This window comes from Gossypium arboreum, chromosome 13 (genome assembly GCF_025698485.1).
Source record: "Gossypium arboreum isolate Shixiya-1 chromosome 13, ASM2569848v2, whole genome shotgun sequence".
NCBI classification, from domain to species: Eukaryota; Viridiplantae; Streptophyta; class Magnoliopsida; order Malvales; family Malvaceae; genus Gossypium; species Gossypium arboreum.
In genome coordinates, this window is record NC_069082.1 from 65,805,373 (window position 1) to 65,817,064 (window position 11,692).

General features: G+C 37.4%; 1 non-coding gene across 1 annotated transcript; it reads right to left on the reverse strand.

Moving 5' to 3' along the window:
• Positions 1-11,216: 11,216 nt before the first annotated feature.
• Positions 11,217-11,323, reverse strand: LOC128287325 (small nucleolar RNA R71). Its single transcript, XR_008278025.1, has one exon. It is a non-coding gene; the product is annotated as a small nucleolar RNA R71 (small nucleolar RNA).
• Positions 11,324-11,692: the final 369 nt, after the last annotated feature.

The window sequence follows — 11,692 nt, forward strand, 5'->3', positions numbered from 1 at the left end:
GACGAGGTATGGTCACTATGAATTTTTAGTGATGCCTTTTAGTTTAACAAATGCTCCTGTAGTTTTCATGGACTTAATGAACCGAATTTTCCGACCTTACTTGGATAAATTTGTTGTGGTGTTTATTGATGATATCTTGATTTATTCTCGTGATGAGTCTGAACATGCCGTCCACTTAAGAACTGTTTTGCAAACTCTGAGAGATAAGCAGTTGTATGCTAAGTTTAGAAAAAGTGAGTTTTGGCTTAGAGAAGTCAGATTTTTGGGGCATATTGTATCAAGTTTAGCAGTTGTATGCTAAGTTTAGCAAAAGTGAGTTTTGGCTTAGAGAAGTTAGATTTTTGGGGCATATTGTATCAAGTTTAGCAGTTGTATGCTAAGTTTAGCAAAAGTGAGTTTTGGCTTAGAGAAGTCAGACTTTTGGTGCATATTGTATCAAGTGATAGGATCCGAGTTGATCCGAGTAAGATATCGACCATTGTTGATTGGAAATTGCCGAGGAACGTATCTTAGGTTAGAAGCTTTTTAGGCTTAGCCGGCTATTATCGAAGGTTCGTTAAAGGATTTTCCATGATTGCCTTTCCAATGACAAAATTATTGCAAAAATATATCAAGTTCGAATGGTCAGAAAAGTGCCAACAGAGTTTTGAAAAATTAAAAACATTGTTGACTGAGGCTCTGGTATTAGTGCAACCCGAGTGAGGAAAAGAGTTCATGGTTTATAGTGATGAATCCTTAAATGGATTGGGTTGTGTGCTTATGCAAAAAGGCAAAGTGATAGCCTATGTTTCAATGCAATTGAAACCACACAAGAATAATTATCCGACACATGATCTAGAACTAGCTACTATTGTGTTTGTGTTAAAGGTTTGGAGACGTCACTTGTATGGTGAGAAGTGTTGGGTATTCACCGATCACAAGAGTCTAAAGTATTTGATGACTTAAAAAGATTTGAATTTGTTACAATGAAGGTGGCTGGAGTTGATAAAAGATTATGAATTGGTGATTGACTATCACCCGGGCAAGGTGAACGTGGTCGCCGATGCCTTGATTAGGAAATCCTTATTTTCCTTAAGAGCTATGAATACTCAGTTGATTCTGTCCGATGATGGTTCAATACTAGCAGAGTTGAGAGCTAGATCGATGTTTCTCCAAGAGATCTGTGAGGCTCAGAAAAGTGATAGTGATTTGCAAACCAAGAGAGCTCAATGTGAGTGGTGTGTTGAATCAGATTTTTGGGTTGGTTTCAATGGTTTTTTTATGTTCCAGGATAGGATCTGTGTACCTAGAGATGACAAGCTTATTGGGAAAATTCTTCACGAGGCACATAATAGTTGTATGTCAATTCATCTGGGGAGTACCAAGATGTATAATGACTTGAAGAGATTGTACTGGTGGCGAGGTATGAAAAGAGACATCTCAGAATTTGTTTCGAAATGCTTAATTTGTTAGCAAGTGAAAGCCAAGCACCAAGGACCTTCGGGTTTACTCCAGCCTGTGATGGTTCCCGATTGGAAATGGGATCGGATTACTATTAATTTTGTGATGGGATTGTCATTGTCACCAAGAAGGAAAGATGTTGTTTGGGTCGTAGTTAATTAATTAACGAAATATGCTTACTTTATTCTGGTACGTACCGACTACTCACTCGATAAGCTAGCCGAGTTGTATGTTTTTGAAATTGTGAGACTTTATGGAGTACCTTTATCGATTATTTCAAATAGGGATCCGAGATTCACATCACAGTTTTGGAAAAAGGTACAATAAGCTCTAGGTACAAAGTTGAATTTTAGTATCGCTTTCCATCCACAAACCGATGGTTAGTCAGGGAGAGTAATACAGATACTTGAAGACATGCTCCGGTGTTATGTTCTCGAATTTCAAGGCAGTTGGGAAAAGTACTTGCCGTTGGTAAAATTTGCGTACAATAACAGCTTTCAGTCGAGCTGGAAAATGGCACCTTATGAGGCATTGTATAGGCGTAAGTGCCGATAACCATTATATTGGATTGTACTCAGAGAGAATCAGATTCATGGGGTCGATTTAGTCAAAGAAACTGAAGAGAAAGTAAAGGTGATTCGATATTGCTGGAAAGCGGCTTTGGATAGATAGAAATCCTACGTGAATTTAAAACAAGGGGAAATTGAGTTTCAAGTCGGTGGTAAGGTATTTCTAAAAGTGTCCCCGTGGAAGAAAGTTCTCAGATTTGGTCGAAAAGGCAAGTTGAGTCTGCGTTTTATAGGACCATATGAGGTGATTGAAAGAATAGGACCGGTAGCTTATTGGTTAGCCTTACCATCCGAGTTGGAAAAGATTCACCATGTGTCAATGTTGCGCCGATAACGTTCTGACCCTTCACACATGATTTCACCTACAGAGGTGGAGATACGACCGAATATGACTTATGGTGAGAAACTGATTAAAATTTTATCTCGAGAGGTTAAACAATTAAGAAATAAAAGTATTTCCCGTGTAATAGTGTTATGGCAATGACACGGGGTTGAAGAGACCACATGGGAACCCGAGGAAACAATAAGGAGCCAATACCCAAACCTTTTCACTGGTAAGATTTTCGGGGACGAAAACCCCAAAAGGGGGGAGAGTTGTAACATCCCGATTTTAGGCCTAGTCGAAATAGTGGATTCGGGACCACAAATCCAAGGTCATAAAATTTATTTTAGAATTTATTTTTTTTAGGTCTACAGCATGATAATAGGGTTGTGTAAAAATTTTGTTAAGAAACATTATCGTTTGAATGCTTAATTTGTGAAAAATGACTAAATCACGTAAAGTGATAAAGTTGTGTTTTATTAGGTAAACGTGTTAAATAACAATAGAACTTAAAAGTTGAGGTCCTTAATGAGTAAATGGGTCATTATATGTGTGAATGGATGTACATGGAGAAGAAAAGTCAAAAAGTCAAAGTTGGTAGGGTTGATATTTAATGACAATAGCTAAATAAATAAAATAAAGAAAGATGGTCATATTTCTTCTCTATCTTGTCTCCACTGAAAATTGAAGAAGAAAATCCTCTATGGGAGCTTAAAATTTTCATCACAATAAACCCCCTACATGTAAGTCATTTTGGTGTTAGTTTTTTTTTATGTTTTTTGTTGTTTTTGAGATCCTCGAAACATGATATAACTATTTCTACCATTATTTTGAGCTAGGGTTTATGTTTAAAATTTTACCCATGTGTGTCATGCATGTATTTTGATGATTAATGGAGGAATATGGAAGTTTGGAATATGGAAGTTTGGTGTTAGATAAATATCTTTTTCTAAGTGATTTTTTATGAAAACACCTAAAAGGACTTGTTTGTAAAACATGTAAAAATAGGTGTTAAAAATGTGATTTGATGAAGAATATGGGCTACTATAAGAGGGAATATGAATCGGTTAGGATTGGATAACCAAGAAACATTTTTACGAGCCTAGGGGCTAAATTGCAATTATGTGAAAGTTTAGGGGCAAAACTATAATTTTTCCAAAATATGATTTTATGGGCTATTTTGAATAATGTGGTAACTAAATAAGTGAAATTTACTATTATAGATCAAGAAAAATAGAGTCGGGGTCTAGACCGGGGAAAGAGCAAAATCTTGGACAAAATTGAATTGATTGTCCATATTTTTGTACCAAGGTAAGTTTGCGTGAAATTGATATAGCATTTTATTATGTATTTAACATTTAATGTTGCATGAATTGTATAATTATCTTCATGAATATTATTGATGTTTTCCGACAAAGATTTGAGGTGATGAAAGTCGGTTGAACCTTAGGAATACTTAGGGTACAAATATCATGGCCATTGAGTTGATATGAGATCCCATGTAAGACCATGCCCAGGACATGGCATTGGCATTGGCATCGACATAAGAGATCCCATGTAAGACCATGTCTGTGACATGGCATTGGCATCGACATAAGAGATCCCATGTAAGACCATGTTTGGACCAAGGCATTGGCTCGACATAAAACATCCCATGTAAGACCATGTTTGGGACATGGCATTGGCATCGAGTTGTGTTTCCAAGTAAGACCATATTTGGGATATGACATTGGCATCTTACTATGAGAATGAGGCTTCCTGGGTATCCTTTAGTATTCCAAATGATTCAACGGGCAGTCCAAGGATTTTTCAAGGTAATGACAAGGTATGATGATGTTGAAAGGGTACAGGTATGTATGCCAAGCTCATAGTTATTGAGATTACGAAATGATAAGACTTCGGTAAGATGAGAATGAAGTAATTATGACTTTGAGTTCTTATGTAAATTAAAAGATATAGGACATGACTATGATGGCTATTGAGAATTAAATGATTTAAGTTATGTTATGTTGTGCATAAAAAGGCATATTCTTATTTCTTATTAATTTCATGCAAGCTTACTAAGCTTTATGCTTACTCCCTTTCTCCTCCATTTCCTTGTACTATCGCCAAGCTAGCTTAGGGGTCAAACGACGTCGGAGGCTCGTTCACACTATCAATTAGATCTTTTGGGTATAGTTAGTCTCAACATTTTGAGTATGGAATGTATAGGAACTTGGTCTTTTTCTTATATGTCATATTGGTTTAGCCAAGTATATTGGCTAATAATGATAGTTGATTCATTTTGTGTATGGCCATGAGATATTGCTCATAATGATTATTGGGTTGTACACCTATTCGTCCGTGTGTCCCCTGCACCCTAATTAGTGCAACTGAATACTTAGTAGTAAACACACGGGTAGAGACACGGTTGTGTGTCTCGACCGTGTGAGAGACATGGCCTCAGAACATGAGCGTGTGCCCAGGCGGTGTGAAGTTTGCACTTGATTTTGGAATTTAATTCACCACACAGCCTAAGGACACGGGCGTGTGCCTTGGCTGTGTGAGCTTATTCGGTTGATAATGTCATAGTCAGAGAGTTACACGGGCTGTAGACATATGCGTGTCCTAAGCCATACGGGCGTGTGTGACCACACGACCTACCCACATGGTGTGTGACTTACCAAAACATGAAAATTTTTCTAAGTGTTGTAAAAGTTCTGGGAGTTTCTGGTTTAGTCCCAAATCTTTTCTGATGCAATGTTTTGGGCCTCGTAGGCTCGTATATGGTTTTGTGTGTTTGATTACGCTCAAGTGTAGAAATGCCTCGTACCCTGTTCCGGTATCAAGTGTGGGTAAAGGGTGTTACAACCCAAACCATTCAACAATGCGTCACTATAGATCACAAATTCTTTACCCGATTCTGACTATACTAACACTGGAGCTTCAGTTAAAAGAGCTTTCAGCTGATCAAAACTTTTCTGACTTTTCTTGAATCATTCAAACTTTACATCTTTTTGAAGCAATATCGTCAACGGAGTCATAATCATCAAAAAGCCTTTTATAAATCGTTTATAATAGCCGGCGAGTCCTAAGAAATTACGGACCTCGAAAACGTTTCTTGGAGATTTCCAATCCATTATTACAAAAATCTTGCTCGAATGAACTTGATTACCCGATGCTGACACAGTATGCCCCAGAAAACCAACTACTCTTAACCAGAATTCACATTTACTGAACTTTTCATATAACTAGTTATCACACAGAGTCTGCAATACAATTCTCAAATGCTTGGCATGCTCAGATTCGTTTCGCGAATATATCAATATGTCATCAATAAACACAACAACAAATCAATCTAGGTACGGTCTGAAAATCTAGTTCATTAAATCCATAAAGACAGCAAGTGCATTCATTAGTTCGAAAGGTATAACTGCAAATTCATAATGACCATACCTCATTCTAAAAGTTGTCTTTGGTACATCAGAGTCTCTAACGTGCAATTGATATTAACCCGATCTCAAATCTATCTTTAAAAACACTATAGCCCCTTTAAATTGATTAAACAAATCATTTATTCTGGGCAGAGGATATTTATTCTTGATTGTCACTTTGTTAAGCTATCGGTAGTCTATACACATTCTCATTGTGCCATCTTTCTTTTTCACAAACAATACGGGGGCACCCCAAGGCAAGAAACTCGGTCTTGCAAACCCTCTGTCAGTTAATTCTTGCAACTGAGCATTTAGTTCTTTTAACTCTGTCGGGGCCATTCGATACGGAGCTATAGATATTAGCATTATTTCGGAACTAACTCAATACCAAACTCAACTTCTCGGATCTGTGGTAAACCCGGTAACTCTTTAGGAAACAAATCTAGATATTCACACACAACTGGCAGTGATTCTATCTTCTTTTCAGTCACTTTCGTATCAAGCACATAAGCAAAGTAAGCTTCACAACCCTTTCTCACATATTTCTGAGCTAACATCGATGAAATTACTACTGGTAAACCATTCAAATCACCTGACTTAATCCAGATAATTTCATTATCCTGACATCTCAGATCAATAGTCTTTCTTTTATCGTTCACTATAGCATCATGTAGCGTTAGCCAATCCATACCCAGAATTATATCAAATTCATCAAATGGCAACAACATCAGATCAGCCGGAAAATAGAAATCTCAAATCATCAACGGACAATTCTTGCTCACTTTATCAACCAACATACACTTGCCTAAAGGGTTCGATACTCTAATTACAAATTCAATAGACTCTACAAGCAAAGTCTTATTGGATACTAAATTCACACATATATACGAATGAGTTGATCCTAGATCTATCAATGCAATAACTTTAGTATCATAGAGAGTAAAAGTACTGGTGATAACATCTGGAGATGATGCTTCTTCGCAAGCACAAATAGCGTAGGCTCCTGCAGGTGCTGTGGCTTTAGACCTCATAGTAGAGTCTTTGGTCATTCTCTGACTACCACTCACATTAATAGCATTTCTGGGTGGTGTACTTTTAGCTTTAGTGTTACTCGGCCTCGTGTTTTGTACTGTATCTTGCTCAGCTAACTCAGGACAATTACGGACGAAATGATCCAATGATCCATAGTTAAAATAGGCTCGATCATTCAATCTACAATCACTGATATGTCATTTTCCATAATGTCTACAGTCGGGTTGATTTTGTCTCACATTGCCAACACTAGCAATAGATGTAGCTTGAGCTTTAGAACTCACAGGTTGCTTTCCACGATCTCTGATTGAATGTCCCATAGATGCATTAGAACAATTAAATGAGTCTCAGGATTTCTTCGATGCAGACTGATAAGGTTTACTAGTTGATCTCTTTCGTAAATCTATTGCTTCAAAATCAGCTTTTCTCTGCTCTTTGCTAAGATCTTCAGATTTATAGGCTCTTTCAACCAAAACGACAAATTCTTTCAATGCAATAATCTCAACTAACAATTTTATATCCTCGTTTAGTCCATTAACGAACCTTTTACACATGATATCCTCAGTAAAAACATATTCTTGTGCATATTTGCTTAAACGTACGAATTCTCTTTTGTATTCAGTGACAGTCATCCGGCCTTGTTTCAATTCTAGAAACTCTTTATGCTTTTGATCAAGGAATTGCTGACTTATATACTTCTTTCAGAACTCGAATTGGAAGAACTCCTAGGTAACCCATTCTCTAGCAACAACAGATGTCAATGTTTTCCTCCAATGGTATGCATTATCTCTAAGTAAAGATACCACACATTTGATACATTCTTCAGGAGTACAAGACATTCTTCAAATACTCGAATAGTATTCTCGAGCCAAAACTCAGCTCTTTAAACATCATCGTCAACGGTAGTTGGAACTCCTCAGCCCCGTATTTTTAAATCATCTACTGGCGGCTTACTCAATCAAGTCAGATCTATCACTTGTGGCATAGCTAGTATTTGTTGAGAAATAGGTGGGGGTGGAGGTTGTTGAGTAACAGGATTCATTCGAACAAACTCCGTGAACCACTCACTCATCATTTGGAAGAAGGCTTGCTTAGCCTCTCCCCCTTGACTACTTGAAATTAGCCTAGAATCAGCCGGTGTTGCCCCTTAAACGGGAGTGGGCGCATTACTTTTTACATGGTTAGCTAAAGCTCGTTCGGGATCCGTTGCTGTAGGAAACACAATTTAAGCTATTAGGAATCATCACACTATCGTAGTTCATATATATGGCATGTATAGCTAGACTCTCACATGCTACGTTAGTCCTAGAATCGACTAAGCCGTAGTTCTGATACCAATAATTATAACACCCCTAACCTGTATCCATCGTCAGAATAGTGTTACAAGGCATTACCGATCAAAGCACATCATATAATATACATTTCTCATACATGATTCAATTTCACATAAATATCAATCTTACATAATCATATTGTCCTTTATAATGTTCTAAGAAACCTTAAAACATGCTTAAATGAGGTTCGAGACTAAACCAATAACATTTGAAAACTTTGGGAAAATTAGAAAACTTTCATGCATTTAAAGGTCACACACTCGTGTGAATAGGCACACGGCCACCAGACACGCTCGTGTCACAGACAGTGTGAAAACAAGGCATACATACTGACTTGTACCATATGGCCGGAGACACGCCCGTGTGCCATGGCCGTGGGAAATCTAGAGGGATTACTGACTTGGGTCATACGGCCGACCACACACCCATGTGCCAGTTCGTGTCTCACACACGGCCAATAGACACGCCCGTGTGTCTAAACTGTGTCAAACCTGTAGGGTATACTGACTTAATATCGAAGGGCTACCTTAGGGGACATACGGCCGTGTAGCATGACCGTGTGTCGAACACGGCTGAGACACACGCTAGTGCCTCTTCTCGTGTGGACAAAAATAGGCTATTTGTAAAACCAATTTTCCAACCATTTCTCATGCACACCTAGCAACCAAAATGGTACCATTTCAATACATTGATAGGCAACTAAAACATGCTATTTCATACACATTTCATACCATTTATACATCATCCTTTTCACTACTCAATTCCACAACCAAAAACATGCCAAATCAAATTGATACTTTAATTAATATCCATATTTTGACATAACCCAAATCATCAAGCATTTACTAAACCAAAATGGCATCCAAACATCATCTTAAATTATACAAAACTTACCATTTCTCAAACCATAACACGTCATTAACAATTTACTAAATACTTATTCATCAACCCATTAAAATAACCATATCATATATACCAAAACATAAGGCATCATAAATACATCACATATCACATATTAACTCATAACTGATAAACCATAATTTATACATATTTTTACCCCATGACTAACGCATTTATGGATGGTTTCTCCTTAGATTTGGTGAATTCGATGCTCCTAATCCTTTAATTTCATGTTTTATACTTAAGAGAGCACAAAAGAGTAAAAAGAGCGAGAAACGGGCCGAAAACGGAGGAAATGGACCCACATGGGAAAACAACACGGCCTAGACTTCCTCACACGGGCATGTCACATAGTCGTGTCAATTTGGTAGGATTGAAGCATGACTTACAAGGGTGGATCACACGCCCATGCCTATTTAACAGCCTTGACAACGGCCTTCAGTAATCGCACACGGGTGTGCCATACAGGCGTGTCCCTGCCGAACCCAAGTTTAGTGCAATTTGGAAAAGGCCAATTTTGAGGGCTCTTAGGCATTCCAAAGCCTATTTAAACACTTTAGAAGGAACTTAGGAAAGGGGGGATGCAGAGTAAGAAGCAAGGAACTACTCAAGGAAAGCCGATTGATCCATCTCAAGAGCTGGGTTCATCATCAAGACTGGAGATCTCCCTTCAGGTTCCTTCAGGAGTTTTGGGTTTTCTTATGTTTTGTTATCTTTATGCTTTTGAGATGTTTTCTTTCATAAGTATGAACTAAACCCCTAAATACCTAAGGGGAATGAAACCTAAGATAGAGCTTGTTATTATTATCTGAATTGTATGATAAATATTTGACTTGTTCTTAATTATGTGTTCTTAATTCTTGTTTTGATATTCCAAGATATTGATTCAAGTTAAGCTCTTATTTAGAGGAGGAATAGACCCTGTCTAAGAGTAAATTTGTCATAATTAAATGGAGTTGATTGCGTGCCTAGAGATAGGGTGACAAGATTTTACCGGATTAGGGTGAAACCTAATAAGGGAATCCATAGATCAAGTTAATGCAATTCTAGGGTGTTAATTAGAAAGAGATTTAAATTATTCAACCTAGGGTTAGACGTTATTAGTCTCGAGAGAGATAATAATATAACTTAGGGATTTCTACGGATCAAGTCAAATGAATAAATCGTCTGATTCAGAGTCAAAGAACAAGTGAAGTCTAGGTGGATTTGTCCTTAGGTATTGTCTCAATCAATTGAATTTTCCCAAAAGTATTTTCCCAAGTTTTTCTTTCTGTGCATTCTTAGTTAGTAATTAGTTTAGACAACCAAACCTTTTAAATTTTAGGCTAGATAATAAAAAAGAAGTAAATACTAGTACTCGTAGTTCCTTTGGGTTCGACAATCCAGTCTTGTTGAACTATACTACTATTTGATAGGTACACTCGCCTTAATCGTGATAATAAGTTAGTCTCAAGAACGTTTCATTTATAAATCTTTAAAACCTGTTACGAATATTACGCATCAAGTTCTTTGCGCCATTTCCGGCAAACTAGGATATTAGGAAAGCTCAATTTTTATTACTTTAGCCATTTTGCTTTTATTAAAATTTAAATTTTTATTTTCTTTTCTAATTTTTCTCTTATTTCCTTCTGACAGGTTTTTCTAGTTTATGACCAGAAGAAACCCGTCAGGACAACTACTTTTTGACGGTGAGATCGACCGCACAGCTCGCAGAAATTGGAGAGAAATAAGATGAAGCCTAAGATACACAGAGGACGAGCAAGAGGGCGATACTTCAACCACATCTGAGGAGATGGCTGAAAACCAAGAAAGTCCACTACCTCCTGCGATTGCTGTTAATCAAAATCCTGCTCCGCACACTATGTATGATTATGCTAAACCTTCTTTAACAAAAACTGAATCAAGCATAGTTAGACCGATTGTAGCCGTAAATACTTTTGAACTGAAACCTAAACAATTCAAATGATACAACAGTTGGCTCAGTTTGATGGTTTGCAGGATGAGGATCCCAACGTTCACTTGGCAAACTTTTTGGAACTATGTGATACAAATTAATGGTGTTTTTGATGACACCATTCGTCTTTGGTTAATCCCTTTTTCATTGAGAAACAAAGCAAACAGTGTTTGAACTCGTTGCCAAATCAATACTTGGGAACAAATGACCGAAAAGTTTTTATTAAAATATTTTTCACCAGATAAAATGACTAAATTACGTAATGATATTTCTTCCTTTGTACAGATGGATTTAGAAACACTCTATGATGCATGGGAGAGATACAAGGACCTCTTGAGAAGATGCCCTCACCATGGGTTACCGCTTTGGCTACAGGTTCAAACCTTTCATAATGGACTGAGTCTTTCAACTCAACAAATGGTTGACGCAGCTGTTGGCGGAACCATAAATAATAAGACACCTAAAGATGCCTATGAATTTATAGAGGAGATGTCACTAAATAACTATCAATGGCAAGTCATGAGGACAAAGCCAACGAAAACAGCCGAAGTTTATAACGTCGATATGATCACTATGCTCTCTAATTAGGTAGAACTCTTGAATAAGAAAATTGATGGTTTCCTTAGTTCTTCACAGGTTCACCAAGTAATTCAATGCGAAGCAAGTGGAGCCGGATCAAGCAGTTTAGAATACCCATCTTATGGCCACAACATGGAGAACGAACAGTT